The sequence below is a fragment of the Macaca mulatta genome, chromosome 6 (genome assembly GCF_049350105.2).
Source record: "Macaca mulatta isolate MMU2019108-1 chromosome 6, T2T-MMU8v2.0, whole genome shotgun sequence".
In the NCBI taxonomy this organism is placed as follows: domain Eukaryota; kingdom Metazoa; phylum Chordata; class Mammalia; order Primates; family Cercopithecidae; genus Macaca; species Macaca mulatta.
The window spans coordinates 124,318,241-124,345,947 of record NC_133411.1 but is presented as its reverse complement, the minus strand read 5'-3'; the positions used below and the strand labels follow the sequence as shown (position 1 = coordinate 124,345,947).

The following is a 27,707-nucleotide window of genomic DNA, read 5'->3' as shown; positions in this document are numbered from 1 at the left end:
TTTGGCAATTTAGAAGAGCTTTGGGATCTGTTGGGATCTCATTGTTTCATTATCACTGTGTACTTCTACAGGTTTAGAAGATGTAAGCAACTGAGTCCAATATATGTCCAGAAGCTATCTTGTGAATATGTCCCTAGCATCTGATTCTAGACCTCCATGCTACTTTCTCCTAAAAGCTTAGAAGCTACCTCAGGTCATTTGAGTCTCCTCCTTGTCTGGATTCAGAGTCAATAGGCTTGTCCCATTGAAGTAGCCTTCATTTTATGCTATCCGCAAGACATCTTAAAATGGAGCAACAGGCAGTACTTCTCAGGAAGGGAAATGTTGATGGGAAATGCTTTATCTGGGGATCTCAGACCCACACGCCATCTCCAGGCCTTGTGACAGAAACCCTGGGCTTGAATATGGCCTGCCTGGTGTTTCAGTCTGATTCTGATAGCAGAACAGTGAAACTAATCTGAAGGATTTCATGTTAAGCCTTCAAATAAAATGTCAATCACTTTCAGCTGAGCAGTTTCCGTCACAAACAGACATGACCTGTATCTTCTAAGGTCCTTTGTATCAAAGCATTTTTGTTATTTTTTATCTAGCTGTCTTATTAGTTTTCAAAAGTAGAAAAAATATATAATTGAGTTCTTGATCCTGCAGTGTGTAGAATTTGACTATAAAGTGTGATACTTATTTTCTTGGACGGCTGAAAAATGGACTGATTTCAAGTGGGAGTCCTAGGAGGGATTTGAACAACACACCAAGTGTACAGTCACCTTTAAAAAGGTATGGTTTGCCAAAACAAAGGCCTTAAAAGACCACACCACTTATCACTTGACCTGTACGCTTACTAAGCTGGCCAAACTCTTCCCCGGCTAGATAGCCAACAGGAGCAAACTTCTCAGCTCCCTGCTTTGGTTCCTGTCCTATCACCTGAGCATCTCGTCTTGCCCTATTTGCTGCTCCTCCCCTAGCTGTTGACCTTCTAAGCATCTTAGCTATTGCCTTGCCTGCAGTCTCTGGCCTCACCTTTGCCCATCAGACCCAGTGCTTGATTGCTTCTCCCATTCCCTTGCCACCTCCCTGGGACTCCAGTTTACACTCTGCTTGGATGACAGCTGCCCTCTGCTGCCTGTGGTAACACCTTCACCCAGTCTTTTCCCCAAGGCTAGTACATTTGTGGGAGTTGGGGGGGTGTGGAGGGTACTCTTGGTTCAGGAAAAAGATACGGCTAAATTTGTTTCATCACAAAAAACTTTTAATGGATTCTGAACAGCTTTTACTGGTTCTGCAACATGTTTATTGTGAATTCAGTACGTCTAACATTTTTTTCTTATTCACTGATTGACAGACATCTATTGAGACCTACCAGGTGGCCAGTGCTAGGTTTGGCATTGAGAAGTTACCGTGTTATCTTAAACCCTGAGGAGGATGTAAGAATGATCCCCTGGCTGTGAGATCCATCTCCCCACATGTGGAAGAGTTGATTGCACTTATCTTTATGCTTGGCAGACAGTCTATTTTCCATCCAGTCCCTGTGGGCATCTCCTGAAGCTGTCAAAAAAGAGGCAACCTTCCCAGATAGACGGTTCCTTCATAAAGTATACACACAGTATCAAATACAAAAACACAAAATAAAACTTTACATATAGTGTACTTACGTTAGTTGCTAAAAAGCAGGGGAGAGACTGCATATATTTATGTGGTACCTCTGGAAAAACACGCAAGAAAATGATAACATTGGCTGCCTCTGAAAGAGAATGGGATAGTTGGGAGTCAGGGGAAGAAGGGAAATTTTTCACTGTATATTCTTTTGTACCTTTTGAATTTTAAGCCATGTGAATATTAGAGCTATTAACAAAACAAAACCAATTTTTAAATGTTAAGTCCTCAAAGAGGAGAGCAAGGCAGTGTTGGAATAAGTGGAGCAGCAATTCCTTGTTGTAACCTGTAATCTTAAGCAAACTGACAAGAGATACCCAAGTGTAGATATAGAAGGTAGATCCCTAGGAAATCATTGAACAAGGAAGCAGAACTCAGCCTTATGAATTGTGTGTGCTTTTTTTCCTGAAGAAAATACATCAAGATATCGTTCATGGATGTGCACGTGTTCAGGCCCCTTCGGCCCATGGCTGGGAAGCAGACAGGCAGGCAGATAACAGGCCCAGGTCAAATGGTAAGGGGAAGCACCTGAAAGCCCTGGTGACACTGAGTGATTCAGCCAGAAGAGATAACCATCTGCGTTAAATTCTGCAAAAATGCATGTGTGGGTTTCTGTGATGGCCACCACCAATTAGGATGTTTAATATTGTAAGGCATGTTTAATTTAATATTGAAAGGCATGTTTGAACTTCAGGCAGGAAGATATTGGATTTTGATGATCCTTTCACACCATCTTCCTTAATGAATGAAATCTCTGAATTCTCAACACAGAATAAATTTGTGTTCCCAGGTGTAAACAATAAATAATGTACACAGAAAGTGCTTTACAATATTGGATAAGGCCATGTCTATAATCTGCTGTTTACACTTGTATCACTTTTTCTTGGTGATATATGAGCTTAATACAGTAAAAAGCTGCAACTGAGTCTGGTGCAGGCCACAGAGGGTAAGTCACAATTCACAGACGCCGGTTTGTTGTGAAATTTTCAAATCAACTACAACAGGCTACCAGCACTAAAACTCCTCAGACCAATACACAAATATTAAAAATTTGCATTTACTTAATAACTACTGAATGATGGTGCTGAAGTAGCTACTATGCACAATCTTTAATTTTTTTTAAAATAAAGGCAAAATACAAGATTTGTTCTATTGATTGCATTTGCTGGGAATTTAAAAAGTTCATGTGGGAAAATTCACATTGTAATTTCAAATCATGGAAAATTGCAGCAATGGCAAATCCCTGAGGTGGGCAGAACTCTCTAGTGAACCATAACCAAATGAGCCACCCCTTTCAGGATCACAAAGCAACGCTGAACAGCAGAGACCTTCATTTGGTTTCCCTTGTTACAGTCAGGTTGAACATATTTGGCTGCTAACTTATCTTAGATTCTCAGCTTAAGCAATTTACACAGATCACATCATTAAATCTTCACAACTACTGACTGAGCTATAATTATTCTGTTTTATGGATGAGGAAGCTGGAACACAAAGAGGATAAGTCATTTATACAAAATCACACAGCTAGTTGATGGTCAAATGCAGCCAGCAAAACTTTCAAATCTGTGTTGTAACCATCCCATTGTACTGCTGCTCTAAAGAAATATACTAGGTTCAATGGGACCATTTTATACATGCTATGTTTAATGGAAAAGTAATAACTTTATGCTTAAATATTAGAAAAGAGAACTGTAGTAAACTATGGCTGCTATGTACAGTTGTACAGATGAACACAGCCCAACCATAGGGGCCTCATCCATGTTACAGCCCCTAGAGGGGCACCTCTTAGATCTGGGCAATGTACAATGTACACCAATGTGTGCCATGGCCCTGAGTAACCTGAAGGGTTGATGAAAGTTGTATAAATGTTTCTTTACCACAGAAATATTATTTCCTAAATTAGCCCTATAAAATTAGAAAAGTAGATTATAGAAAAAAGAAAAGCAAGGGAGAGCAAGAGATTATATAAAGCATTACAATTGGCAAATTTATTTTTTATCTATATGATTCAAATTTGACAGGCTGTGTTAAGTCATTTTGCTATGAGACATTATAATAATTTGAATTATCACCTATACACTCACATTGCTTCTAATTATCTTCTGGTTTTTTGTTAGTCATTTTATTATATGTGATCAGGATTCATATTTAAAGTCTATTAGGAATCATAATTTCCACAGTTTCTGACATTCAATCCCACTTCTAAATAGACCACCAGATGTTGTATCACAGCCTCTCGATTTTTAAATTCATATTGATTAATTTCTTAATTGGCTCCAAAATTATCACTAGGTACTGATAATTTCATGATTTTGTTTATTTCTGTGGGATGGATTCCAAGTGTTGGTTAATAGGGTATAAGCATTTTTTAAAATTCAGAGGCATTGTCAAACTGGCCCCTAAAAAGGCTGGATCAATTTGTGTATTCACTAACGGTCTATGAGAATATCTATATTCTTATGCCCTCACCAACCCTAAATACGATCACTGAAAAATTGTTTGCTTATTTGAGGAATTGAAAAAACTATCCTCCTGCAGAATCCAAGTCAGAGATAGTTACTATTAATGGTTTATTATATAGTTTCCATAGCATCTTCCTGTTATAAAACATTACAATATAGATGTTTGTAACATAAAAGGGCGCATACTGCACAAACTGTTCTCCACTTTGCTTTTCTCTCCCTTACGGATCTTATAGAAAATCCCATATCAGCACATATTCAGTTAATTTTTAAGAGATATACAGTATATAGATGTTCCATTATACAGGTGTTCTAATATTGATTTAATGTTGTGTTAATGGACTTGTAGGTTATTCTAGACTGATTTTAAATAATGCTTCAGTTAATATCTTATATCTTTGCACACATACATGAATATCTGTTGATAGATTCCTAGACATGAAATTTCTGGGTGGAAAGCCATGTGCATTTAACGTTTTGGTTGATGTTGCTGACCTCACCTCCAAAGAGGCTGCATCATTTGCAAGCCTACCAGCAATGCCTGAAATCTCCTGTTTCCCCATAGCCTCTGTAAAATAGTGCTCTGTCAGACTTCAGGAACTTTGCCAATCTAGAAATTGAAAGATAGTATCTCAGTTTAATTTTAATGTCCACTAGTCTTACTATGACTAGCAACGGACAAACTTTATAGTATGTGTAAGAGGTACTTGTACCTATTTTTCTATGAACTCTCTTCACCCATCCTTCACTCATTTTTCCACTGTTTTTCAGTAACTGCTATTTCTTTTTGATTTGTAAAACATACTTATTTATATATGGAGTAAATTAGCTCTAGTCATCTGTTTTGTTAGTAATAGTTCCCATTTGTAGTTTGTCTTTTGTAATTCTTTGAAGTATTTTAGGCTGTGAATAATTTTTTTTACTCTTATATAGACAATTTTATCTATTGCTTGTGTTTCTATGTTTTGTTTCTTCCTTAGAAAGGCCTTCTTCATTCCAAGATTGAATTTAAAGATTCTTTTATATTTTCTTCAGGTGCTTTCACTGGTGCTTTTTAAAAAAAGATTTATTTAAACATCCAACCCATCTGCTACTTATTTTGCAGTAAAAGGTAAGCATCCAGATTCTTTTTTCTCATTAGTGTACCGAATATTGAATAATCCCTCTTTTCCCCCACGGTTTAGAAATACTGCTTTCAAGAAAATTCCAGAATTTACATCAGAAAAGTCCCAAGGAAGACACTGAGTTTAGTCATTCCCACACGTTAACTTGCCGATTGGTGCTCTGTGGTCACTTCAGGGTCTCACAAAGATCCCACCAAAAGTACAAGTTCCTGCCCCAGGAGCTTCAGATTCTCAGAGACTTCAGGAAACTGTCTTTTTGCCTCTAGCTGTTTATTTTAAAGTTTTTAACCCAACAAAAACATTGTTACGGGATGCTTGGGGTGTCGCTTTGCCAGCTGGAAACCTCTGTGGCCAGTGGCTCCTCTGGCCCAGTTTTGCTTGGGCCCACTGGGTTCATTATGCCTCCTTGGCCTGGCAGGCTGTGCTCAGCTCATGCTACCTTCCTGGATCCCACACCTGCCAAGGGCGAACCAGGCACAGAGCAGCAAGGAGTGTGTGATCAAGGGTGGGGTCCAGCCACTGCGCACAGTCAGACATGTGGGCTGCAGTGGGGCAGGCAGGCTGGCACAGGCACAGGCTCCGTGTGAGGCTGCAGTTGGACTAGGAATACCGCAAGCAGCTTCTATGGCTGACAGTGGGCAACATGGTGGTGTCTGGAAGCTTGGAGATGCCAGCAACTGCAGAGACCTAAAGAAGGTGTCACAGCCCTGGCTCAGGGAGCTCCTAGGTCTGGGCTCCCTAAAGGGCTCCAGTTCTTCTCTCCTTCTCTCTTCTCTCCTTCTTGTCACCCGTAACATGGTGAGCAAGGGCTGTGTTTCAGCCCTGTTTGGTTACAGCTCTTTTAGCCCTGCCATTTGGTGGCTCCTGAGTTTCATGCACGTCCATGTGAAGAGACCACCAAACAGGCTTTGTGCGAGCAATAAAGCTTTTTAATCACCTGGGTGCAGGCAGGCGGAGTCCGAAAAGAAAGTCAGCAAAGGGAAATGGGATGGGGCCGTTTTATAGGATTTAGGTAGGTAAAGGAAAATTACAGTCAAAGGGGGTTGTCCTCTGGCGGGCAGAGGTGGGGGTCACAAGGCACTCAGTGGGGGAGCTTTTTGAGCCAGGAAGAGCCAGGAGAAAGAATTTCACAAGATAATGTCATCAGTTAAGGCAAGGACCGCCATTTTCACTTCTTTTGTGGTGGAATGTCATTAATTAAGGCAGGAACAGGCCATTTAAATTTCACTTCTTTTGTGATTCTTCAGTTACTTCAGGCCGTCTGGATGTCTACGTGCAGGTCACAGGGGATATGATGGCTTAGCTTGGGCTCAGAGGCCTGACACTGAGTTCTTGTCTTATGTCCAGAAAGAATGAGGTATGCAGACAAGTGGAGGGTGAGCAAGACAAAGAGGAGCTTTATTGAGCAATAGAACAGCTCAGAGGAGACCCACAGTAAGTAGCTCCTCTCTGCTAGGCAGGTCGTCCCAACAGGTGTTCAGCCCTCAGCAGAGAGGGTAGCTCCTCCCTGCAGGCAGGTCAGACCATCATCTCTTCAACTCTCAGCAAAGAGGGTAGCTCCTCTCTGCAGCTGGTCACCCTCTCATCTCTTTGAATCTGGCTGAAGTCTGGAGTTTTTATGGGTCTCAGAGGGGAGGAAGTGCATGCAGATTGGTCCATGGATGGCCACTGGTGGGCCCAGAAAAAGCACCAGAAGTTCCCACTCTGGTTTGTGTGACTGACAGCCTGGCCCCCAGGCTTCAGGCCTTCCCCAGATTGAAGGTGGGGCTTCACTGAGGACCTGCCCCTTTCTGCCCAGGAGCCTGTCTGCCTCCTTCCACCATCCATGGTGCCCAGGCTGTTGGTGCTGAGGGGCGCCAGCAGGCCAGCACTGAGCTGCCCTTAGCACCTCCTTGGCCTTCCTCCCATGCTCATTGGCACCCAAAGTCTGAAGGGAGCCAAGGAAGAAGGGGGCTGGCATGTCAGTGCTGTCCCAAGTGTCTGCACAGGTTGTGACAGCACCCAGGCTCGGCCTCAACTTGGCTCTGTGATAGGAGTGGGTGCCGACAGCAGGAAAAAGCCAGAGAGTGGAAGCAGGCACTTCCAGCCTGAGGAGGGGCACCTTCCATCCTCAGAGAGTGCAGAGATGCCTGGGTCCACAGCTGCAGCTTGGGTGGCTGCAGCTGCACCAAGGTGGGCAGGTCTCCTGCCTGCTACTGGCTCCAGAGCACAGAGATGCCTGGGTCCACAGAGCGCCTAGCAGGGTAGGGCTCCTGCCTGATCCCAGGTATTAGGTCGCAGGGGTACTTAGGGCACAGATGTGGCTTGGGCAGCCATAGTTGCACCTGAAGAGCTCCTGTCCTGCCAACTTGGAAGGGGTGGGGCTCCCACCGGCTCTGTGGAGCATGCCATCCCAGGGCGCCTCCTCTTTGTGCTTTCCCCACAGAGCAGCTGGCGAGGTGCAGGTGGCACAGCGTTCCCAGTCAGCCCCACACAAATGAACCCGTGGCTCCTGGGGCCAGCCCTGTGAGTGCTCGGGGCTCCTGGGACATACCGAGGAGTGAGGTTGAGGCTGCAGTGGAGTCTCCAGGCCTGCTCCAGGAAGCAGGTCCTTCCTGGTCATGTGAGGGTGGGAGTGGCACAGCAGCTGCCTCAGGGGTGCAGGACACAGGGTTCTTACCACTGCCAATGCTGCTCCCACAGCCATTCCTTCTGCCACTATCCACATCTCACCACTGCAGCCAGCATGATGGTAGTGGCTGCTCCAGATGGCCCGCCACTGCCATCATCATGAAAAGTTCAATTAAAAAACTGTATAAACTTTACCTAGTTTCACTGTCATTAACATTTTCTCACGTTTGTTTTATATCTCTTTATATATTTATGTGCCTGTACACACACACACACACACACACACACGCACATCTATATTTTTGAATCTTTTGATAATTAGTTGCAAATATAATTTCACTCCACCCTTATATGTTGACACATTTTTTTTCTAAGAAAAGGATATTGACGCATTTTTATTCTAAGAACAAGGATAGTCACCTACATAGTCACAATAATACTTATCATGCAGGAAATTTAACAATATAACAATACTACTATCTAGCGATCCATATTCAAACATTCCCAGTTTTCCAATAATATCCTTTGTATTTGGTGTTCCATTCATGGTCCAATCAAGAATCCGCAATGTATTTAGTTTTCATGCCTTTTTAGTCTCCTCTAACCTAGGACAGAATCCATCATTTTCTTTTTTTCTTTAACGACCTTGACTTTTTTGTTGTTTTGCCGAACATCCCTCAATTTGGGTTTGTTTCCTCATGATTAGATTCAGATTGAGCATTTTGGGCAGGAATGCTGTAGTATAAATAATGATCTATGTCATACTAGAAGACACATGATGCCTCATAATTCGTGATGTTATGTTTAATCACTTTGTTAATGTGGTGCCCATCAGATTCCTAGGCAGCTACAATTTCTAGGTGCTACTCATGTGATTTAGATGTAGAACCGGATTTAAGAGTCACTGGGTTAGTCAAATGTCCTATTTAGAGATAGCACTCTCTTCTATGGTGTCTTTGAAAGCTGGGCATATTCCAGGAACTTTATTAGCTCCAGTAAAGGAGAATGTATAGACGTCAAGGTCAGACAGATCTTTCATCTAGGTAAGTGCATTAGAAAATATATTTAAAGCCCAAAATAAAATAATTAAAAGCAGTGACTCAAACAGATATTTGTACACCCATATTCATGGCAGCATTATTCATAATTGCCAAAAAGTAGAAACAATCCAAATATCCATTGATAAATGAATAGATAAATGAAATTTAGAATATACACAAAACAGTATATTATTCAGCCTTTAAACAGGAAGGAAATTCTGACACTTGCTATAATGTGGATGGACCTTGAAAACATCATAATGTCTGATGTTCTTAAGTAAAAAGAAGCCAGACACAAAAGGATATATACCATATGATCCCATTTATATGAGGCACCTGAAACAGTCAAATTCAGAGATACAGAAACTAGCATGGTGATTCCTAGGGGCTGGGGGAAGGGAAATGGGGAGTTATTATTTAAAGGGTACAGAATTTCTGTTTGGAAAGATAAAACCCATGTAGAGATGGATGGTGACAATGGTTGCACAAGAACATCAAGGTACTTAATGCTCCTGAGTTGGGCTTTTACCACACAAAAAAACTCTTTTTTACAAACAGACATTTGTTTATATCAAGAAAAAATTGTTGCCACTTTCTAACTCTTGTTTCTTTGTTTTGGCTTCTGGAACAATACAAAATGTACTTTTTCTCTCTTCCTTATGATATCCTTTCAACTAGTCTCCAACCCATGCCTACACTGCCCCTCCCTGTTGACCTTCTCAACCTAGAGGGAAAAATAGAGTTGAGTGGAAGTTTTACTTCTTCCAGATTCATTATTATTCTTTTTCAAAAGTCAGAATAGTTTAGGACTGCCTTAGGATGTTTTTTTCTTGAGAAAAGTAAAATTAAACATTCTTGTACTAAAGTGGTCCACCCATTTCAGACATAGGACAACATGTATGGTACTTGCCCATGGCTCTCCTTCTCTTGTTCTAAGCCTTCACTCCACTCGGTGCCTGCAGAGGATTATGCAGCAGCTGCTTGAAAGCAGGATGCATGTGATGATTTATATCCAGCAAGCTGTAGAGAATGCCGAGGTCTTTTATCTCCTTGAGGCATCAGGGCAGACAGAATAGAACTTGGCCAACTGGAAACAGCTTGACATTCCTTGATAGGCTCACATAACAGTTCATAGGTACAAAGACAGTTCCACTTTGCCATGGCAACGAACTCATTTCCCCCAGTGAGGTAGGCTTTGGCAAGGCTATTAGCTGCCCTCATAGCTTAGCAGACACTTGACCACTAGGCTGTAGGCTCTATGTGAGGTGCTCCATGCTCCATGCAACTCAGGCCCAATGAGCTCTTCAATGTCATCAGATTTCAAGCTGATCAGTGGGCTCAAGGCCTAGTACTATCATAAAGAAGTCGTGGAGCACATGGTGGGTCTCCCCCGATCCCTCAAGGGTGATGCTCAGCTCCATGTATTTCTGGGGAGGCTCCACCAGCCTACATTTACCAGCACTCCTTGGAGGAGTTTTGTGTCCTTTCTTGGAGCAGACAGGGGAAAAATAATCAAAAGAGAGGAGTCCACAGTGAGGAGAAAAGGAAAGGGTAAGCGATTCTGGAGTCTTACATGGGAACCAGTCTTTCTGCCTCTCAGGCCCCACTGCATACACCACTTGCAGAACAGGCTCGGGGCTGGCATATTAGTAACCAGAAAGACAGCCCCAATAAAACAGATGTATGGATGGATAGAGGGATAGATAGATAATGGATGGATGGAGAGAGAGAGAGCACAGCCCAGGGGTGAAGAGGAAAGGGCAGGCCTTTAGCATCAATTGGACCCAGCCTGATTCTTCAGACCCAGAGATCTAGAGTCCAGTTTAAGTTGGAAGTCAGACCTTTAATGGAGAGCTCCAGACATGAGACTAGGGAAAAGAGGCCCAATATCCTGAGAGTAAGAACCTCCTCCTCCACCCAAACCCACCATTCTCTTTCCTACCATCATCCTAGGCTGAGGTTATACCTGGTGAATTGGAAAGTTAAGACTCTTTACAAAAAGGAGAGGAGGCCACTGAGCAGGAAAAGAATGGAGGAGATGACTCCCTGAACCCTGATGGTGTATTTTCCTTTGGTCCATCTAAAATCATGCAAGCATTCCTTCTTTATTTTCTTTGCTTATAAATCAATTGTCTGCCCTGTAAATGGTACTTTTCTTCTTATGACAAGCTTCCTATGTATCACTCCCATCCAGGTAACCATCACTTACTCAACTGAAGGAGACTATTTTTGTGCCCAATTTGCTTGCTGGAAACTGCAGAACTTCAATGTCTGCAGTGAACACAGAAAGAAAAGAAAACCAGTTGTCTGCCTTGGTGATGAGGGCAAAGAGTCAAGAGCAGCAATATAGGCAGCTAACAAGCATTTAGTGATGAGGGAACAAGAGAAGGGAGGAAAGGCAGGGGGCTCAAGGTCATGGCCAAGACATGGTTTTCCTACTCAGAATTAGGTCTGGGCCTGACCATGTTCCTATAGACCAAATTCTGTCCTCCAGAAATAGGTACAGTGACCCACACATAAAAAGCATTATAAGCAAATGAGGTGCCTCTTTAACTCTTCGATGAGCTCTAAAAGTTGTCTTTATAGGTTATAGTCAGAGCAACTGTTAGAGAAACTTGTTTTTTTCCCAGAGAAAAAGAGTTGCCACTGTGAGAAATAACTGGGATTTCCTGACATTAAAAAATAATAACAGAAATATTAGTCCCTTTGTTGTTAAGTAAATGAAGGAAATGGGGAGAAAGGAACCACTATGCATTGAAGAGGAAAGCACTGAACTTCCAAACACACCCTGGGAAATATGTAATACTTCCCTGAACATAGGGGAATGTGGCTGTGAGATTCTCAGCACAGAAATATGTTAGCCACATGCAAAGCACATAATAGAAGTGGTAGGGACAGAAAAAAGATGGGTCCCCAGGGAAACCCCACCCTCATGCTGAAAAGCCTGAAACCACAGTCTAAAGTGAGAGCTTATATCCCTGTTTCCCTGCTCAAATGTTGCCTTTTCCTAAAACCACCCATGGACCCTACTCCACCCCATCCTGCGCCTATAAAAACCCCAGATTCAGCTGGTAGATAGGACTACAGCTGGACACTGGAGAGAAGCAGCTTGACTTTAGAAGGACAGCTTGATGGCGTAAGTTTGGAAAAGAATCTGGCCAGAGACAGCTGGGCTTCAGGGGAAGATTACCTACTGACCCCATCCCCTTTTCAGCTCCCCTGCCCACTGAGAGCTACTTTCGTTGGCAATAAAATCCCCTGCATTTACCATCTTTCAGTTCATTCATACAGACCTCATTTTTCCTGGATGCTGGACAAGAGCTCGGAAGCCACAATTGTGGATACAAAAGGTGGTCACACTGGCGCTCTGCCCTCCATGAGGCCTGCACAGAGTTTGCTCCTGCCGGTGCTAAAGCATCTGGCCAGTTCCTGCACCCACTCACCTCGCACTCCCTCCCACAAAGGATGGAACACAGTGGATCTGAGTGAGTGGAGTTTGATCTCATGAATGCTGAAGCAGTGGCCGGTTCCAGTGCTCATTTGGTCCAGTTTCCACACTCATTCGCTTGCATGCTCCCTCCTGGGAGGAGTTTAGAGTGACAGGCTGAGTAAATGAGACACCCCTGTTGTGAGTCCTGCAAAGGCGCCAGGGAAATCCCCTGCTTCAGAAAGTATCCTGAAAATGAAGTGAACAGGCAGCCATGGACACCTCTCCCAATTACTCATTGTTCTAGTAAATACTATGAGATAATATTCTGAGCAAAAGCACCCTTAAGTGACACTGCCCACCATCTTGGAACATTTAAAGCAGTGCTCGTGGGAAGTTCAGAATGAGCTGGAAAGTCAACTTCCAAACTAGGGGCACTCCAGTCCCAAACACTGCCTGCACTAGCTGACATCAATGCCCCCACACTCACTTTGCTGAGGCAAGGGAGAGGAAAGGGGTTGACACTAGCCATGAAGGAAATTCTGATTTCAGCTCCATGATATCTATCCAGGAACCCACGAACTCTGCTGAATGATCACCAACAGGTGCAACCATGAGACAATATGTTGACAGGAAATTGCACAAAGTGGGGATCAAGATGGCCTTAACTGAACTCACTGGAAACTGAACATCTCTAAGAGCAAGACCACTAGACATGGATCTCCTGGTGTGGTGCAGCGTCACTGATCAGATATTCTTGCCAAAACAGTATAACCTAAATTCAATCAATCTTGTAGATCTAACTTCCAGTTTATATGAAATACATGGGTAGAGGAACAATTCCACCAAGAAGTAGTCAAAGCCATACAATAGAACTTTCTACAAGACAGTTGACCTTGTTTTTCCATTACATCATTGGGATTAAAAAGTAAGAAAAAGGAGGAGGAGGAGGAGGAGGAGGAGGAAAAGAATAATAAGATGCAAGAGAAGGGTTTATTCTATATTAAAAGATACTTAAGAGACATAATACCCAAATGCAATGAACAGACTTTATTTGAATTCTAACTACTCCAAACTGATAGGGGTGGAAGGGCTGTAGTTGAACTGAGGCAATCAGGGAAACTTATACATGAACTGCTTTCAAATGATACCAAGGAATTGTTAATTTCATTGATTAAGATATTGGCATTGCAGTCATATAAGAAAATATCTATAGTTTTCAAAGAGATATACCAAAGTTTGCAGGGTGAAATGACAAGACACCTGATATTTGCTTTAAAGTACTTCAGGGGAATTAACAACAAAAAAGAATAGATTAAGCAAGAATACTCTTTAGAATTCTTTTTTTTTTATTTGAGACAGAGTCTCACTCTGTCACCAGGCTGGAGTGCAGTGGCGTAATCTCAGCTCACTGCAACCTCCGCCTCCCGGGTTCAAGCCACTCTTCTGCCTCACCCTCCTGAGTAGCTGGGACCACAGGCACGCACCACCACACCCAGCTAATTTTTTGTGTTTTTAGTAGAGATGGGATTTTAACATGTTGGCTATGATGGTCTCAATCTCTTGACCTCATGATCCAGCCCCCTCAGCCTCCCAAAGTGCTGGGATTATAGGTGTGAGTCACTGTGCCGGGCCTACTCTTCAGAATTCTTATGAGAGATGCTTTTATCAAATTGCTCATATATGAAAATACATTGTGCACCAGTAAAACAACTTTGTTCTGTGACACACACATACTCCCACACACAACTGGAAACACATTAGGCCTGCTAGCACTCACGAGAGGAGAGTAAGAAGCATTCTTCTAGTAGCCAGAAATGGGTCTGTTCTTTCTCCATCTTTTAAAATAAAACAGAAAGAATGTTTTTAGGACAGAGACAGGCAGCTCACATATGAAGAAATATGTTTGGCTTTCTAAAAATGATGATTTCTTTGAAAATCCACTGATTTCAAAGAAGCTTAAAGAATGTTTACCTCAGATTGGCCACTTGGAACAAAATGGAGATGGAGTCTTCCTGGTGCTCAGGCTTTCTCCAGGACAATGCAACCTACCTTGTCTTATTGAGCTTCACTTTACTGTACGTTGCAGATAGCGCACTTTTTTTTTTTTTTTTAAACAAATTGAAGGTTTGTGGCAACCCTGCATCAAGCAAATCTATCAGTGCCATTTTTTCCAACCACATGCACTCACTTCATGTCTATGTGTCACATTTTGGTAATTCTCACAGTATTTCAAACTTTCACTATTATATCTGTTTTAGTGATCTGTGATCAGTGACCTTTGATGTTACTATTATAATTGTCTTGGGATGCCATGAACCATCACCATGTAAGTTGGTGAACTTGATTGATAAAATGTTGTGTATGTTCTAACTGCTCTACCAACTGGCTGTTCCCCCATCTCTTTCCCTCTCCTTGGGTCTCCCTATCCTGTGAGATACAATAGTGTTTAAATTAGGCTAATAAATAACCCCATAATGGCCGCCAAGTGTTCAAGGGAACAAATGAAATTCTTAATGAATTTCTTAAATGAAAAGCTAGAAATGATTACATTTAGTGAAGCAGACAAGTTTAAAATGAGACAGGCTGAAAGTTAACGCTCTTGTGCCAAACAGTTAACCAAGTTGTGAATGCAAAGGAAAAGTTCTTGAAGGAAATTAAAAGCAGTACTCCTGTGAAAACATGTAGGATAAGAAAGTGAAATAGCCCTACTCCTGTGGAGACCTACTGCTTAGAAAAAAACAAAAAAATCCTTTCAAAATATTGTTGCTCATTGACAATGCACCTGGTCACCCGAGAGCTCTGATGGAGATGTACAAGATTGACTCCATATTTGAAAGAAGTTCTACTGTGGGTAAAATGTTATCAAGCTGGATTGCATGCTACAGAGAAATATTTCGGGAAAGAAACAGTCAACTGATGTGGCAAACTTCATGTTGTCTTATTTTAAGAAATTGCCACAGCCACCTCAACCTTCAGCAGCCACCACCCTGATCAGTCGGCAGCCTCACTGAGGCAAGACCCTCCCCTAGTCAAAAGATTACAACTCATTGTAGGGTTAGATGATCATTAGCATTTTTTAACAATAAAGTATTTCCTAATTAAGGTATGTACATTTTTTAGACATAATGTTATAGTGCACACTTAATAGACTACAATATAGTAATCATCACTTTTATGTGCACTAGGAAACACCAAATGTATGACTCACTTTATTGTGATATTCTCTTATTATCTAGAACCAAACACGCAGTGTCTCTGAGATAAACCTATAGTCCTCAAAACATCACTTGGGCATTTTTAGGAATGCAAATTCTCCAGGCCTACCCCAGATGTATAGAATCAGAAATTCTTGGTAGCAAAGCCAGCAATCTTGTTTTAACAAGCCCTCCAAGTGATTCTGTGCATATTTACAATGAGAGCCATTGCCCTAAGCAAAGGCAAGGTTAAGAATGACATCAATTATCCAAACCCCTGAAAGGGTCATTTAGGAAAATGCAAAAGTAATGCACTAAATGACTCATCACTCTTGTTTACTAAGTGGTAGGAGTTTATCCAGTGGTAACAGTCTCAGATTCCTTCCTGTAAATATATCTCTGCTACACAGTTTTGTTAGGAAGTATAGTTAACAATTCTCTTTTAATCCAGGCCTGGCCAGGAGGTTAATGTTCTCAAAGAGTTTTAAATCTGGTTGCCGACTTGTGTCCATTTAACATGGAGCCATTTCACTCATTATGCACATCGCAGCTCCTGATTTGGCTGGCTGGACTGTGAACATCATCTTCTGTTACTGAGTGTTATCAGCTGCAGAGTATTTGGTGGGTGCTTTTAGACTCAGAAGACTGAATTTAATCCACTCTTTGACAGGCCTCCACTCAGGCATTTTTATTTATTCAACTAGTTGGCGTAGGCATCCATTGAAGGCAAATTAGCAGAGATCTATGCTTACAATAGAAAAATTTTCTTTCTCTTGATGTCTTTGAGAAGTGGGAAATGTTTATTCTGCAAGAAAAATATCATATTATGCAAAGGGATTAGAAACTCCCTTTGGAAAATGGAGTTATACTTCTAAAGCAGCAATCATTTGATTACTAACTACCAAAGCAGAAGAAACTCACCTGCTGGTTTCATGGACTCATGAAGTCAGGTCTGAGCAGGCTGAGGCTGAGTCACTGGAGGGTGCAAGGAACCAAGAAACCAAGTCTTCACCTTTGAGGAAATCGATGTGAAACAATCTTTAGGTTTGTGAACCCAAAAGTATCTGAGACAGGTCTCAATCAATTTAAAAGTTTATTTTGTCAAGATTAAGGACACACCCATGACACAGCCTCAGGAGGTCCTGATGACATGTGCCCAAGGTAGTCAGAATACACATCGCTTTTATATATTTTTAGGGAGACATAATGTATCAATTAGTAAATGTAAGATTGACATTTGTTCCACCTGGAAGGGCAGGATAACTTGAAGGGTGGGGGAGGGCTTCCAATTATAGGTAGGTAGAGTTAAATATTTTTTGATTGGCAGTTGGTTGAGTTATCAGTAGAAAGGAATGTCTGAGTTATGATAAGGGGTTGTGGAGACCCAGGTTTTATCACGCAGATGAAGCCTCCAGGTAGCAGGCTTCAGAGATAATAGATTATAAATGTTTCTTATCAGGCTTAAAATCTAAGAATCCCTAAGCCTAGCTGGAAAGGTGACCGCATCCACCTTTAAACACAGGGCTTGCAACTTAGCTCACACCTGACCAATCAGGTAGTAAAGAGAGCTCACTAAAATGCTAATTAGGCAAAAACAGAAGGTAAAGAAATAGCCAATCATCTATTGCCTGAGAGCACAGTGGGAGGGACAATAATCGGGATATAAACCCAGGCACTTGAGATGGCAAGGGCTACCCTCTTTGGGTCCCCTCCCTTTGTATGGGAGCTCTGTTTTCACTCTATTAAATCTTGCAACTGCAAAAATAAATAAATAAATACATCTGTGTTGATGTGAAATGCAGGTCGTCTTTTCCCAAATGCCAAAATAGAGGAGGGTATAATGAAGCATGTTCAACACCGCCCCAGATCCACGCAAATTTTCCACCCTCACCTGAACCAGTTTTTCAGGTTAACTTTGGAGTGCCCTGAGATGAGGGAGTGCATTCAGATGGTTTGGGGCAGGGCTTAGAATTTTAATTTTGGTTTACAGCTTCAAAGACATTGTTGATGTTGATGAAAAGAATAAGAATTGAACTCTGTAAAACATTTGAAGAGATTTATTCTGAGCCAAATATGAGTGGTCCTGAGAACATGTGCCCAAGGTGGTCAGGGCTCAGCTTGGTTTTATACATTTTAGAGAGGCATGAGACATCAATCAAATACATGTAAGAAATACATTGGTTTGGTTTAGAAAGGCGGGACAACTCAAAGCCAGGGGGCTTCCAGGCTATAGGTGAATTTAAACATTTTCTCATTGACAATTGGTTGAGTTTGTCTAAAGACCTGGGATTGATAGAAAGGGAATGTTCAGGTTAAGATAAAGACTGTGGAGATCAAAGTTCTTTTGAAGTCTTATAGTGGCTGCCCTTAGAGACAGTAGATGACAAATGTCTCCTATTGAGATCTTAGTTAATCTCTTTAGTATTGGGAAGGTCTGGAAGAAAAAGATCTTCCAGCTATGTTAATAGAGATTCTTTACAGATGCAGATTTTTCCCCACAAATAACAAATTTGCAGGGCGACTTCAAAATATGGCAAAGAAACATGTTTTGGGGTAAAATATTTTTATTTTCTTCCTTGTCTTGTAATATTATGCCAGAGTCAGAGTGGAAAGTAAGTCATGATATGTAGGGTTAAATAAAGCCTATGTGATGAGAATTTATGATTTGTAGGGCATGACTCCCCAGACCCCTTAGATAGGAATTTGGGCAAGATTTTAAAAAATCAGAGTTTAGTCCTCATTGACTTTGTAAGTCCAGTCTCATTAGGGCCATATCTGCTTGCCAAGAAGGGGCTGGAGAAGTAGGTCTAAATTTCTAAAAGTGGAAGTTGGTTTTTTAGTAACATTTCACATGATGGGGTAAGAAGAACGTTGATCTTAAAATCTAACAGTACAAACTTCAAGTCTGAGTTTAACACTTAGATCTGTTTGAAATAGGCCTGATTTCTTATTCTCTGAGCTTCCATTTTCTCATTTACAAAATGAGAATAATATAATAACACCTAGTTGGCAGAGGTTGTATGAAATTATACACACATACAGACATACATTGTGTTCTGCTACTGTCCTATTTTTTTTTTTTTTTTTTTTTTTTGAGATAGAGTTTCACTCTTGTCACCCAGGCTGGAGTGCAGTGGTGCAGTCTCAGCTCACTGCAAGCTCTGCCTCCCAGGTTCAAGCAATTCTCCTGCCTCAGGCTCCCAAGTAGCTGAGATTACAGGTGCCTGCCATCATGCCTGGCTAATTCTTTGTATGTTCAGTAGAGACAGGCTACTAAATATGTTGGGCATGTTGGGAACGCTGGTCTTGAACTCTTGACCTCAGGTGAGCTGCCTGCCTCGGCCTCCTAAAGTGCTAGGATTACAGGTATGAGCCACTGCTACAGTCCTATTTTTGTAAATACTAATTAGCTCCTATGTAATTGCTAAAGAGTGGAATAATGGCAGTACAACATGGAAGTCATGTTGGACTTTGCCAGCCTATTCATGTTCTCCTCCATAAGTAACAGTAGCTGGTCCCAGAGTGTACCCCCACAGCTGAACATGGCGAGTGAGGAATATAGTAGTGCCTGTGATGTCCATTCACCCCTTGTTTTTATTTTTGGCTCAGTTCTACCCACTGTTCTGTCTGGAAAGTGTTCATTACATGGTTTTTCCCAATCTTTGGACATTTTGCCCTTGCCACCATAGCTCAGCATCCTATACACTGTGTGTATGTTTTTTTTAATTAGGAATTTAACTTTTTTTTTACTGTGCTAATATTCTTATTAATATTGTTCCCATTTTTGTTGATGCCCTGGTTACAAATATACATAGATTTTAAGAGATGTGATTCTAATATTATTTTTCCCATTGGCCCTGTTAATTTTAGTGTGAACAATAATTTTATGTTAATTTTGTAGAACACTAGCTTTATCAGAAAGACAAATATTATAACAATGCAGAAATGGCATAATGCAAAATAAATATTCCTTTAGGTATACAAATACTCCTTGACTTACAATGGAGTTACATCCTGATAAACCTATTGTAAGTTGAAAATATCCTAAGTAAAAAATTCATGTAATACACCTAAACTACTGAACATCATAGCTTAGCCTAACCTACCTTAAATATGCTCATAACACTGACATTAACCTACAGTTGGGCAAAAATCATCTAACACAAAGTCTGTTTTATAATAAAGCATTGAATATCTTCTGTGATTTACTGAATTATACTGAAAGAGAAAATTTGTAGTATAGTATGTCTACTCAAAGTATGGTTTCTACTGAATGTAAATCAGTTTCCCATGCCAAGAGTCTGGCATGGGAGCTAGTAACACCAAAACCAAGGGGCCAGGAGCTCTCTGTCATATCTGCGATGGTGATGTCAGTGCTTTCCTCCCCAGATGGTTGGGGTCATAGCTTTGAGCATTCTTTCCTGCAAAGTCTAGAGCTAGATCTTCAGGCCTTATGATGATTCAAGAGCTACCCACTGTCCTTTCAGAAAACTTTTCTGCTTCACTCAGCCAGAATTAGCTTCTGTTGCTTGTTATGATACCTATCTTTCCAGGTATCTGTTGTCTATTGGTGCGTCTAACAAACTACCCCCCACATCTCAGTAGCTTAACACAGTAATGTACTGTTATATTTCATCATTCTGGAGTTGACTGGGCTCAGCTGGGTGGTTCCTTCTTGGGCTTTCTTACACAGCTGCAGTCACATGGTGGGTGGCCCTGGAATCATCTGAAGACTGGGCTGGGCTGGTGTTCCAAAATGGTTCCTTCACCTACAGGCCTGGCTCGTTACCCTCTCTGTTTACACACAGTGTCTCATCTTTCAGGGCCTCTCCTCCTGATCTGAGGCTTTTTACAGCAAGGGGATTTCACAGTAGTCACACAGGCAGCTGGATTCTAAGAGGCAGAAAATTAACACTTAAGAATCACACCTGGAATTAACACAATGTAACTTCCACATTCTTTTGGCCAAAGCAGTCAAAGGGTCTACTTGAGTTCAAGGGGAGAAGGGCTGGGATGCAGAAATAGACTTCAATTCTTAAAGCAGGAGTAGCAAGGTTATTCTGCCACTGCCAGAGAAAGTTTTGTGGCCATCTTTGAAAAATACAGTCTGCCACATTGTCCTCTAGAAGGTAGGTACCAAAAGAATAATATAGAAAACATTCAACAATGTGGATTTTAAAAGGAAAAATGCCCATCCTTAGGCGTCTATGAAGTGATACACAAAGTCTACAGTGGTATGGCTTTTAAAGGAAGGTGTGACCTCTCTGTGGAGATATGCCCTCTCTCCCTTCAGACCAATTCCAAACCTCTAATTAGTGGCAGATAATCCAGTGCAATCTGGGGACTCCTAGAAGTTTAAAATCCAAGAGGAAAGTTCTCTCCCATTACTGGCTTTTTTCATTACTTGGGAAAATCTACCAAGTGAAGAAATTGATAAGCACTGTCCTAGTCAGCCAAGCCTTGGACCTGAGTATTTAAACATAACGAAATAAAAAAGACAGTAAATAAACTGCTGCACTCCAGGCTGTTTCCTGAGTTATATGATACATGACAGTGCCATATAGGAGGAGGAACGGCACTTCTGAATTCATTTTAGTGGTTAAAAACTGGGACTATGTCTGAACACCACTTGATTGAACACAGTAGCTGCCCGAATAATGGTCTGTTTGCCTTCATATCAAGCAATCATTTCTTTGGGTATACTTCAGGGATGTAAGAGAGTGTAACTTTGTCTCTGATATCCAATATCTCTGATTCAAAATTTGTTTTTCTTATCATTTTGACATTACTGCTTTAAGGCAAGTACCTGACAAAATTACCTATACTGGTTGCACAAAGCTAGTCTGAATCTAGCTTTTTAAAAAATCTGTTCTTCCTGGGGCACCTGCAAGCTTGACCAGGAAAGTGCTCTGCTGTCTGGAACCTGATGGGTTTAGTATTATGGACCAAAAATAAAATTCTAAGTCTTCCTTGATAGGGACAGAAGGCAGAGAAATTCTAGGCAGAAAAGGGTGGTGTCCCTGGTGAAGCCCCACCCTCAAGCCTGGAACTGCAGCCCGAAGTGAGAACATGCATTTCTGTTTTCCTGCTCGAATGTTGCCTTTTGCAAAACCACCCATGGCCCACCCTGACCCCCATCCTGTACCCATAAAATCCCAGGCTGGAGAAGGCTGGACATCAGGGGAAGAAGACCTTTCCACTCCATCCCCTTTTCAGCTCCCCTACCCAATGAGAGCCACTTCCATTAGCAATAAGATTCTCCACTTTTACTATCCTTCAATTCATTTGTGTGACCTGTTTTTTCCTGGATGCTGTACAAGAGCTCAGGATACAAAAGGCTATCACACTGACCCTCTGCACTCGCCAAAAGGCAGAGGGTTCACTGAGCAGTTAAACACTTAACCTATCCACGGATGGCAAAGCTAAAGGAGCGCTACCTGTAATACTCCTTCTGGGACTTCCAGGGTTGCAGGTACTACCCACTAGACCCTGCCATGAGACCAGCATGGAATTTTGCTCCTCCCAGTGCCCAAAAGTGCTCACTCTGGCTCTTGCACCTGCTCACCTGTGTGCTTTCCCTCCCATGAGGGATTGAGAGCTGTGGGCTGAGTAAGCAAGGCACCTCTGTCTCAAGGCCCACAAAGGGTCAAGGAAAATTTCCTGTTTCACTCCAACCATCTGAACAGACTTCCTCCTCAGCCAGGGTTCTTTTAAAATTTAACCTGAGAGACTGTTTCAGACCATGATGGGAAGTGGGATCAAACATGCCTCATTATATCTCTCTGGCATTAACATCAACACAAACTGGTAAGAAATATTTTACAACCTATTCTCTCTGAAGTCTAGTAGCCAAAGGTTTCCTCAGCAAATAAAAACTTGGGTCTCCACAATGCTTTATCTTAACCCAGATATTCCTTTCCATTGATCCCAGGTCTTTAAGTAAACTCAACCAATTGTCAACCAGAAAATGTTTAAATCTACCTATAAGTTGAAACCTCAGCCCCTTGCCTCACCCGCTTTGACCCACCATTTTGGATCAAACCAATATATTTCTTTAATATATTTTATTGAAGTCTCATGTCTCCCTAAAATGTATAAAAACCAAGCTGTGCCCTGACCACCTTGGGCACATGTTCTCAGGATCTCCTGAGGCCTGTGTCGCAGGCTATGGTCACTCATATTTGGCTTAGAATAAATCTCTTCAAATATTTTATACAGTGTGACTCTTCCTCACAGTATTTTGTGTGTAGTTTTTGTTTCATATACCCCATTTGGGCCAAGGTTAATTCCATTTGGCTAACAGAGTGAGCCAGAAGTTCTAAATAATATTTCCCTGCACTCTGGCTTATTTGCTTCTGCTTTGCTTTTGTCAAGACAAGGTTCCTATAAAAACTATAAGGTCTTAATATCTGATATGACTTTTCCCCTCACATAATGTTTTCACTGGCTTCCCCTCTACTATCTTTGTGTTATTATTATCAGCATTATCATTTATATAAATTAGTTCTTCCTTAGTTTCAAGTGACATAGAACCAAACTCAAATTGGCTTAAGACAGAAAGCAAATTCATTGGCTCAGGAAGCCGTAAGGCCCAGGGACTAGGCTGGCTTCAGACATGCCTATGTCATTAGGACTCAATTTCTCTCTCCCTCTTCAATTTGCTGCCCACTGTTCTGACTTCATTCTCAGTCTCCCTTTAGTTTCTCTGGAAGCTCCAGGCTCTCTCTTCACGGTGACAAGATTGCTGGGACAGCTTTCACCCTACATGTTCTCAGGCTACTCTTTGGGTGAAAAGAGAGAATATTTTCCAGTAGCTTGTAAACAAGTCCTGAGATTTATTCTGATTAGACCAGATTAGGTAGCGTGCCATCTCTGAATCAATGATTGTAGACAGAGGAATATGCAACATTCTATGGGTTAAGCCTGAGTCATGTGTCCTTAGAACCAGGGGAATGAAACCCCTGGGTGCGGGCTGAATCTGCAATCAGAATCAGGATCTGTTGTTAAAGAAAGGAAAAGGAGCCTGGGCATGGTGGCTCACACCTGTAATCTCAGAACTTTGGGAGGCCAAGGCGGGCAGGTGGTCTGAGGTCACGAGTTCGAGACCAGTCTGGCCAACACAGTGAAACCCTGTCTCTACAAAAATGCAAAAAAAATTAGCCGGGTATGGTGGCATGTGCCTGTAATCCCAGCTACTCGGGAGGCTGAGGCAGGGGAATTGCTTGAACCAGGGAGGTGGAGGTTGCAGTGAGCCAAGATCGCACCACTGTACTTTGGCCTGGGTGACAGAGCAAGACTCTGTCTCAAAAAAAAAAAAAAAAAAAGGAAAGAAAGGAAAAGGAATTCTACGGAGGTAAATAACAACTATTAATATTATTATTACCATCATAATCATTTTTTAGCTACCATTATATATATGATTCCATTTAATCCCTACTGCCTGGCACATAATAGCTGCATAATACATACTGAAGGAACGACTATTTTACTGATGATAAATGTTTGTTCAACCCTTTAAACTGCCAGACAGGGCTGCCAAGAGTCAGGTGCATAAAAGAAAGCAAACGTTACTGCCTTGAAACACACATTATCCATCATATTTTAAAGCAGTTCTTCAGACCTTTATTACTTGTTTGAATTATATAGGCAGCATTTGCACATGTTATAAATGAAGTACATTTTATATTGCTATGTACATGGATAGCTTTAAGTCTCTTTCTAGGCAAGTGAATCTGACACATTTCACTTTGAGCTGAATTGGAATGCTTCCAAAACGCACTTTCAGATGCTGCAAATGCACCTCATTTCTGGTGCCTCACTGTCTATGCAGAAAGCCTTCTTCTCCCTGGGGGAAAGAGTGGAAGCAAGAGAGAGCGAGAGAAGGGAGAGGAGAAGAAACTGTCAAGTCAGCGTCAGCAGTGCAGTAGTGAGGCATTCTTTCTTTTGTTTTGTTCAATCCTGTTGCTTACCTTTTTTTAGCCTTCTAAACGGAGAGAACAGCTTATCACTATCCAGGGCCACGTTTTTGATAGAGGACAGGGCATAGAAAATTATGTGGGTGGCTATGTCTAAATTCTCCCAAGGATGGTACTAAGAATGGCACATAATTAGTACCATTCTGGATGCATACACACGAGTTAATTCATAACTAGTACCATTATAGATGCATAGAGTTAATTCGTTACATACAATAAATGCATTAGGGTATTAGAAAACAATTCGCTCACAGAACTGCAGTTAAGAAAGGCTGAGTCATACCTTGGTGCTTAGTCATCCTGTTGATCTGAGTATATTATTCTCTATTGAAGAAAAAAGGTATTTATTTATCTGGCCAGAGATAAGAATGCAAATCAAAATCCTCCAAACACACACACACAAAATATATAAATGTGTGTATATGATATTTAATCTATATAATACATATTATGTTCAATATATATTTTATATATAATATATAAATTCAATATCCAATATCTATTATGTATTTCAATATACATGTATACATAAATATATATGTACATATATATGTGTAATTTTTACATAAATATACATATATACATAAACATACATTGATATGGCTTGGATCTGCATCCCCAACCAAATTTCACGTCGAAATGTAATCCCTAACTCTAGAGGTGGGGACTGGTGGGAGGTAATCTGATCAAGGGGGCAGTTTCTCATGAACGGTTTAGCACCATCCCACGAGTACTGTATAGTGATAGAGTTCTCATGAGATCTGGTTGCTTAAAGGTGTGTAGCACCTCCCTGCCTCTCTCTCTTTCTCTTGCCCTGGCCATGTAAGATGTGTCTGCTTTCCCCTTCACTTTCTGTCATGATTGTAAGTTTCCTGACACCTCCCCAGAAGCAGAAGCCACTATGCTTCCTGTACAGCCTGCAGAACTGTGAGCCAACCAAACCTCTTTTCTTCATAGATTACCCAGTCTCAGGTTATTTCTTTGTAGCAGTATGAGAACAGACTAATATATACATACATATAGAAATACTCATATATATACACATACATATCATTTTTTTTTTTTTTTTTTTACTTCAGGAAGAAATAAGAAGTGCTGCCTCCCAAGTATGAAGGAGAGAAAACTCCTTATTACTCATAGACTACCCCTTGGAGATGACAGAAATTGCCACTGAGGAGTCTCAGAGCAGTACAACGCGAGCAGGAAATGGCAGTGCAGTCAGCTCCAACCGTATGCCCACCCCCCATCATTGAACTCTTTAATTCTGTACAGAGAAGAGGAGGTACTGCTTTCCCTGAGGAGAGCATCTGTGGGTGCCTCTCCTTGGTGGCTGTGGTAGGGTCTCCACACCTTAGGTAGGAGAGCCAGCTGGATCTCTTGGAGAAGCACCTTACCTGCCTCCTTCCTGCCCGTGATGGCAGCCCTGGTAGCTGGGAAGAGGCTCCCTCCATTCCATAAGAGACTGAACACAGTCAATCTCTTTGTCATTTCTACTGTCTTGCCTTTTGACCATGAGGTACCTGAAGAGCTTCCTTCTTTGTATCTATTTTCACATCCCTGGAATGAGAGCTGTAGAGAAGAGAATAGAGCCAAGCAGGCTTCTGACAAAGTTTTAGGAGGTGTCAGAGTCACTGGACAGAGATAGATGGTACCTTCTCTGCACTGGCCGTGGCCCCAGAGCAGCAGAAAGTCTAGAAACTAATTAAAAGTCAGATATGCTTTTAATTAACTGTAACTCCACAGTCAGATAAGCAAGTAGGGTAGGGGTAGAAGGATTCTCTTCTTTCTTCCATGAAGCTCACAGAATAACTCTTCCTTTCCTCTATGCACAGACCAAAGATGAGTTGGGTACCATGAGTTTACACAATGCCTTTCGTCTGGATAACCGCAAAACACTTCCTTGAAGATAATTTCTGAAAAGAAAGGTCAGAGAGATAAGTGTGAAATCAAAGTGTGGTTCTGGAGCCTCACCCTGATTTTATGACACACTGAAGAGAAATGGTCTAGCATGTCAGTTCATATTTCTGTGCATTTGTTTCTTTTCTCGCAATGACTGCCTCCCAGGGGTAACTTAGCAAAATCCAGCATTCAAAGGACTTAGTCAGGGCTACAGTGAGATTTCGACTCACTGAAGGCAGTTTGGTGAGTAATTTTTCAGAGCTGATTTTTCATTAGAGAGAAGACGGTAAGTTGGGAATTAAGTGGGAACAAAACACACTGGCAAGAATATGTATTACAGCTGCTAAATCAGACAAACAGTGAGTCATCTGGTCTCACCACAGCCCTTCTCTGTGGAAGCTGCCTATGGACTTTGCCACGAGTTTGTATTTGTGAACAGCAAATAGGTTTAGAAATATTGTCTAATAAACGGCAAATTCACTTTATTCTTGTTCTCTGTAACTAAGATCTGACCTATGAGATGAACTTGGGGGTGGATTTTATTAATAAAAATTGTGCAAATATTCCACGGTTAAAATATTTATTTAATTATTCTTCCTTTTTAATTAAAATGAAACTGACCTATATCACATAGCCCTGGCCTAGGGAAAGATAAAATGTACCTTCTACTCTGATGGTGTTAGTGTGAAATATTTGCTTCATCACAAAAGAAACTCAGAGGGCATTTTGAAATTAGGTCAAATAGCACCATCAGTCAGGTAATAGTCTTTTTCTCTATGCTTGCATCCTTTTTCTCCTGCCTTACATTTTCCATAAAGAAAAACATGCAACAACAGAGAAAAAGAATAAGAGAAAATGATTACTTTTTATTTTTTGTTTTTTATTTTTTTTGAGATGGTGTCTCACTCTGTCGTCCTGGCTGGGGTGCAGTGGCGCGATCTCAGCTCACTGCAAGCTCAGCTTCCCGGGTTCAGGCCATTCTCCTGACTCAGCCTCCCGAGTAGCTGGGACTACAGGCGCCCGCCACCTCGCCTGGATAATTTTTTGTATTTTTAGTAGAGACGGGGTTTCACCATGTTAGCCAGAATGGTCTCTGTCTCCTGACCTCGTGATCTGCCCGCCTCGGCCTCCCAAAGTGCTGGGATCACAGGCGTGAGCCACCGCGCCCGGCCCGATTTTTTTTTTTTTTTTCTTGTGGTGAGGGGTACGGCTCTTTCACCCAGGAGTGCAGTGGCACAATCTCAGCTCCCTGCAACCTCTGGCTCCCAGGTTAAAGCCATCCTCCCACCTCAGACTCCAAAGTATCTGGGACTACAGGCACAT

At 41.6% G+C, this 27,707-nt stretch overlaps 1 long non-coding RNA gene across 1 annotated transcript; it reads left to right on the top strand.

Moving 5' to 3' along the window:
* Positions 1 to 378: 378 nt before the first annotated feature.
* On the top strand, positions 379 to 27,207 carry LOC144341517 (uncharacterized). The gene is made up of 3 exons (XR_013418490.1): positions 379 to 2,164; positions 5,148 to 5,223; positions 25,565 to 27,207. It is a non-coding gene; the product is annotated as an uncharacterized LOC144341517 (long non-coding RNA).
* The last annotated feature ends 500 nt before the right edge of the window (positions 27,208 to 27,707 follow it).